We start from the raw sequence: 5969 nt of genomic DNA on the forward strand, positions 1-5969 counted from the left end.
CTGGGCCCGCGGGGTGGGAGCAAGCACTCCCTCCCCGCACCTGTTCCCACTGGATGGAAATAGCTCCACGTTGCCTTTTGCCTAAATTAGTCAAGGGCCAGCTGGGCGGGAGGGGGTGCGGGTGGATGTCACCCCGGCTGCCTCTTCCCTCCTCCTGCTCTCTTTACTCTCCTCTCGCCCCCCCCACCCAGCCAGACCGCCCGCCCCTCTGGCAGATAAGGCGCCACACATCTTCCCTTCCTAAAAATATCCCGCCCAGTGTGTCCTCTGGCCTGACCCTGACATTAAGACCGGTTCTGGTGGCGCTGAGGAAAGGGACCCCAGTGCCCCCCCCCCCTTCCCTCCATCACCAGCTACAGCAGCAGTGCCAGCACCCCACCCAAAACCCCCCTGCGGTGGGAAGTTCCCTCTCCAAGGAGGCTGCGCCAAGATGGGCTTAAGGTCCAGCACCGCGAGGGCCAAGATAGCTGTGCTCTGGTGACCTGGGCCGCGTCAGAAACTCTCAGCGTGACACCGGCCGTTCATCCAGTGATCATGTGAGGCCTGGAGGAGTCACTGGGTTTGGCCTCCTGCCTCTCGGCAGCCTGGGGATGGGGTGGGTGGAGCATGACCTTGCGGCACGGCGCTCTGTACCCCTGGAAGCTGAGGGACACCCTTGCCCAAGTTCAAACAGCTGCTTACTGATGGCGCTGGGATGCCCATCTGGACGGAAGGTTCTACCCACCCTGTGAAGGTTCCAGCCCCCCAACTGTCCTGCGTGACCTTGGGTGAGCCCTGTCATCTCTCTGTGCTCAGTGTCCCCCAGTAACACGAGGACTATACTAGTGGGGCACAGGCTGTTATTATTATTATTGTGATTTAGATTAAATGGATATTTGGTCTTAGTCCCAGCACACAGTTCCTGAGACCCTTGTAATAGGCTAAGTGAGAAGAGGGAGTATCTTTTGTTATAATATTTGGACTTCTGTCTTTGATTCCTGACATAGCTCCAGAATGAATGATAAAGATGAAAGAGGCGTCTTTTGCTATTTGTGACAAGTCCTTTCAACCACCCCTGAGTTTACGCTGAGGCTGTGACCTTGGGAAGGCCCTGGAGCCGCAGGATGGGGGCCGATGGCCAGGGGAACCAGCGTGTTGGTAGAGGATGGAGTTTTCAGGGGCTCGAGGGGCTGGGGATTGAGTCAATCACCAAAGGCCAGCGATGTAATCAACCACACCTGTGTGACGAAGCTGCCACAAAAACCCTAAAGGGAGGGGTTCGGGGCGCTCCCAGGTGGGTGAGCACATCCACAGGCTGCGAGGCGGTGCCTGGAGAGGCAGCCCCTTCCCCAAACCTTGCTCTGTGCGTCTCTTCCATCTGGCTGTTCCTGAGCTCTCGTCCTTATAAAAACTGCTAATCTAGCAAGTCAGCTGTTCTCCTGAGTTCTGTGAACTGCTATAGCAAATTGTCAAACCCGAAGTGGGGGGATGTATGGGAACCCAGATTTGTAGCCAAGTGGGACAGAAGTGTGGGTAACCTGGGCACCCGCTACTTTTGACCGGCTTCTGATGGGACAATTGTGGGGTCTGCACTAACTCCGGGCAGTGTCAGAATTAAGTTAAATTATAGGACATTCAACTGGTGTCTGCCAAGAACTGGAGAATTGCTTGGTGTGGGAAAAAGCCCCCCATCTCGTGTCAGAGGGTTGGTGTTGAGTGTAGAGAGGAAATAGTTTTCCCACTCTGTAGTAGTAATAATAATGATAATAATTTATAATAATGCTATAGTAATTAATAGAATGTATAATTATACATGCATATATAATAATTAATATATTATTATTAATATTATTAATTATTACTATTAACTGCTGACTGGGTTTGATTCCAGAAAGGATTAGGGGCAGGAAATGAACTTGAATCACAGAGAGGCAGTCAGAAGGGACACTGGGAATAACTCATCAGGCCCCCCCTCTACAGATGGAAGCCACACAGGACAGATGATGACGCAAGGTCATCCAAGGTCACCAAGGCATGGAGCTGTTGAAATTTTCTCCTCTGAAACTCACCTAAGACCGGCAAGGGCCACAGCCCTTGGAAATAGGCAAAACTAGAAACTTCTGTTCTCAGGTATAGTTTATTTCACATAAAAATCCCCCAAAGTTTATGGAAATGATGTCCTCACATCACAACAGTAATCATAATGAATTGTTTTTTGTCTTTAAAAACCGCAAAACTTGCCATGGGAAGGATGGGCGTGTGAACTTTGACTTTGGGGCAGGACTTGGGGTGCCCCCACGTGTCACAAGAGGAGAGTCCATTCATTGTTCCTTTATGACAAGGGATCCAGGTCCTTGGCATTTGGGCCCAAACTGCCCCAGAGATACAAATCTTTCCCAAAGCCAGTTTCAGAGGGTGGGGTAGCAGCCTGGCTGGACATGGCGGCCCTGTTTGCACGGAACTGTGCTGCAGAACGGCTCACACCTGCGACAGGTGGCTGGCCGGGAGAGGGCCTCCTCTGGGGTCTCTCTTTGTTCTGGAAGGACTGCTGTGGCTGAGTTGGGGTCCTTGGTTCTGCTTGTCCAAGAGTTGTCTGTGGTGCTGGTGGTCAGGAGGGGCGGTGGTAGACCACGGCGAACCTGTCGGAATTGTGTGTGGCCAGAATCTTTAGCCTGCAGGGTCCTTGAGGGCTGAATGGGGTCAGCACCTTTGTCCGTCTATAGCCTCTGCAGGCATTTACTGATCCTGGGATTGGGTAGAATGAATTGCTTCCTATCCCTGGCTCCCTTTTTTTTTTTTCTCCTCCCCTTGCAGCAAGGCACCGGCCTTCCAGGAGTTACTGCATTCACTGGGGTGGAGTTTGGGCCTTTCAGGACCATGTCGGGCCCAGATGAGCAAGGCTGGTCACCTGAACCTGGAGCTTAGGGCCTGGGATAGAGGGGCCTTTCGCAGGGCAGCCTAGAGAGGTCCATCCACCAACCTCTGCTGCCTCAGGCTCCAGGCGATGCACCTGGGCACGGAACAAGGTCCCTGTTCTTTATGTGACATTCGGGAAAGAGAGCAGAACTACAAATTAAAAAACCCCACCGGGCCCCCCCATGTCCTGGCCTCTTGAGGGCAATGCTGGGTCCCAGAACATGCAGGCCCAGGCAGCTCAGAAACCTGGCATTTTTCAAGGCAGGAGCTGCTGGCGTCGGGACAATTCCTTGATGTGGCAAAGCGCTGGGCATCCCTTTTCTTAGTACTAAATGCCACTAGCTCCCTCTTGTTGTTGGGATAGCTCTAAACGCAGCCCCCTGCCAGGCCAGGTCGAGAAGCATCAGACATTTCTACTGAGGCCAAGAACCTCGTACTCGGAAACTGGACCTCGATGACCACCAGCTAAGAAGCCAGCTTCAGAGCCAGAAAGAGGGGCCCGGGGTGTGTGCCTGCTCAACTTTTGCTCAGATTCATAGAAATAGAGACTCTTAGGATTGGAGGGGGCACCGAGGACCATTTTCTGCAAGCACAGTCCAGCCGTTTCTTAAATACCTCCAGAGACGGGGAACTCACTACCGCTAGAGGCCACCTGACTGGTGTTTGGCCCATAGTACGGAAGTCTGTCTCCTTTGAATGCAGGTGGCTGTAGCATCCAGTCCACTGGAACTCATATCCCCAGGTGACCTTCGAAACAAACAAACAAACACCAATACCCTGTTTCTTCCTTCTTCTTGGTCTGTATTTCCAGGATGAGCCTGTTTCAGAGTCGGCTTCTCGGCCTCTGCTCTTGGTGGGAACCCAAGGGGCACACCCCAACTCTGTGTTGGGGGATTGGAGAAGTGGGGACAGCGCATTCCCTTTGGAGGGATTGATCGATTGCCCTGTGGCCTGGCATCTGCATTAAAGGGGCTGGAGAAAGTTCTAGATTGGAGGGTGTGTGGTTTTGTGACTGTAGGACACGGATGACCAGCAGCTTCACTTGTGCTGTGGGCCCCAATGCTCCCGCGTCGATGTCATAGGAGGAAAAGGGGGCCAGTTAAATTAAAAGCCATGAGGTTGAAGGTGCCCAGGGCACAGCTCTGTTGGGGGGGCTGAGCTTCCTGGCCAGATGCCCAGGATTGCGGGAGCCATTCTGGGAGGAAAGGCACAAGAACGAATTCCAGATCTGGCCAGGGAGCCGGCGGGCATCTATGGCTCCAACCTGGGCCAGTGTCAAGCAAGAGAAGGGTCTTACACCAGGACTTTGCGGAGTGGGCGGGGACTCTGAGGCCAGAGGACACACGGGCCATGCCCTGTGCCTCTCTCTCTTCTTGGCTGTGAGCTCACGAGTCTGGAAAGGTGGAGGGCTGAGAACCGGATTCTTTCCCAGAATGCATTTCTACTGCATCATTAAAAAAAAAGTGTTTTCAAGCAGCTAAGAAGGATGCTGGGTTTCAGAGATGGGTGGAGGAGACAGGCACCCTCCGAGGACTGGGATTCAGGATGAGGTGGGATGAGATCCAGGGCCAGAGGGCATCGGACAGAGGTTTCTTGGCATCTGGTATTTTCTTTTGTGTTCTTCTCTGTTCTCGCATCACCTCAGGACATGCTGGAGAGGGAAAAACACAGGCCACGTTATTATTATTTTTATTTTATTTGAATTTTTATAAGAGTTTATTTGAGCCAAATTGATGACATATGCTGGGAAGTACACTCTCAAATGCTCCCTATTATTATTTTTATTTATTATTTTAAAAAATATATTTTATTGATTTTTTTACAGAGAGGAAGGGAGAGGGATAGAGAGTCAGAAACATCGATGAGAGAGAAACATCGATCAGCTGCCTCCTGCACACCTTCTACTGGGGATGTGCCTGCAACCAAGGTACATGCCCTTGACCGGAATCGAACCTGGGACCTTTCAGTCCGCAGGCCGACGCTCTATCCACTGAGCCAAACTGGTTAGGGCCCTATTATTATTTTTAAAGTGGAAAATACTGTCCCATGTACTTGGAATCCAAAAGAATGGTCTAATCTGGCTTTGGCGCACCCTCAGCAGCAAGAGTGGCACCTGTCCTTCAAGGCCTACCATCCGCTACCCACCTTCCAAGTATGGTTCTGAAGGGGACCTCTCTCTTGGTGCCCCGGCAGAACAGACCTCAGAGCTGGTGCCTCCAATCAGACTGGAGGGAAACTTCAACCCATTTACCCCCCAACCCTGTCCCACATCCATCCATCCATCCATCCATCCATCCACCCACCCACCCACCCACTCATCCGTCCATCCACATACCCATCTATCCAACCACCCATCTGTCTGTCCATTCATATATCTGTCACTCTGTATAATTCCTTCTTTTATGTCTTTAACCATTTCTACCTGAGGATACCCAGGAGGGGGTCTAATTCTGTTGATTATTGGATCTGCCGACTTATTCTCATGGTGGATGATTTCCTTGTGTATTTTGTCTGTGGCTGTAAATTCATCTCCAGAAGGCATGGAATGAGATGGTCTTTTCAAAAATGCATTGAGAACTTGCATTCACTTAGTATCCCCTCAGCAGTACTGGTCTAAGATTTTTTTTTTTAAAATATATTTTATTGATTTTTCACAGAGAGGAAGGGAGAGGGACAGAGAGTTAGAAACATCGATGAGAGAGACCCATCGATCAGCTGCCTCTTGCACACCCCCTACTGGGGATGTGCCCGCAACCAAGGTACATGCCCTTGACCGGAATCGAACCTGGGACCCTTGAGTCCGCAGGCTGACGCTCTATCCACTGAGCCAAACCGGTTAGGGCCTAAGATTGTTTTTGGTGTTTATTTCTTAGCTTGGGGCTTCTTGTGTCACCCGGGTAGTATCAGGGCAAGTGTCCAGGCCATGTTACAGATGTAGGAGAAGGTGTGGTCAAGGATTAACCCCGCATATTCCAAGGAAAAGTGTGGCTCTTGCCTGGCTCCTGGGAGGCTACCTCTGAGTCCTGGGAAGGTCCTGCCTGATAGGAGTGACCTTGTTTCCCTGGGGCCTTGGC

Source organism: Eptesicus fuscus, chromosome 6 (assembly GCF_027574615.1).
Source record: "Eptesicus fuscus isolate TK198812 chromosome 6, DD_ASM_mEF_20220401, whole genome shotgun sequence".
In the NCBI taxonomy this organism is placed as follows: domain Eukaryota; kingdom Metazoa; phylum Chordata; class Mammalia; order Chiroptera; family Vespertilionidae; genus Eptesicus; species Eptesicus fuscus.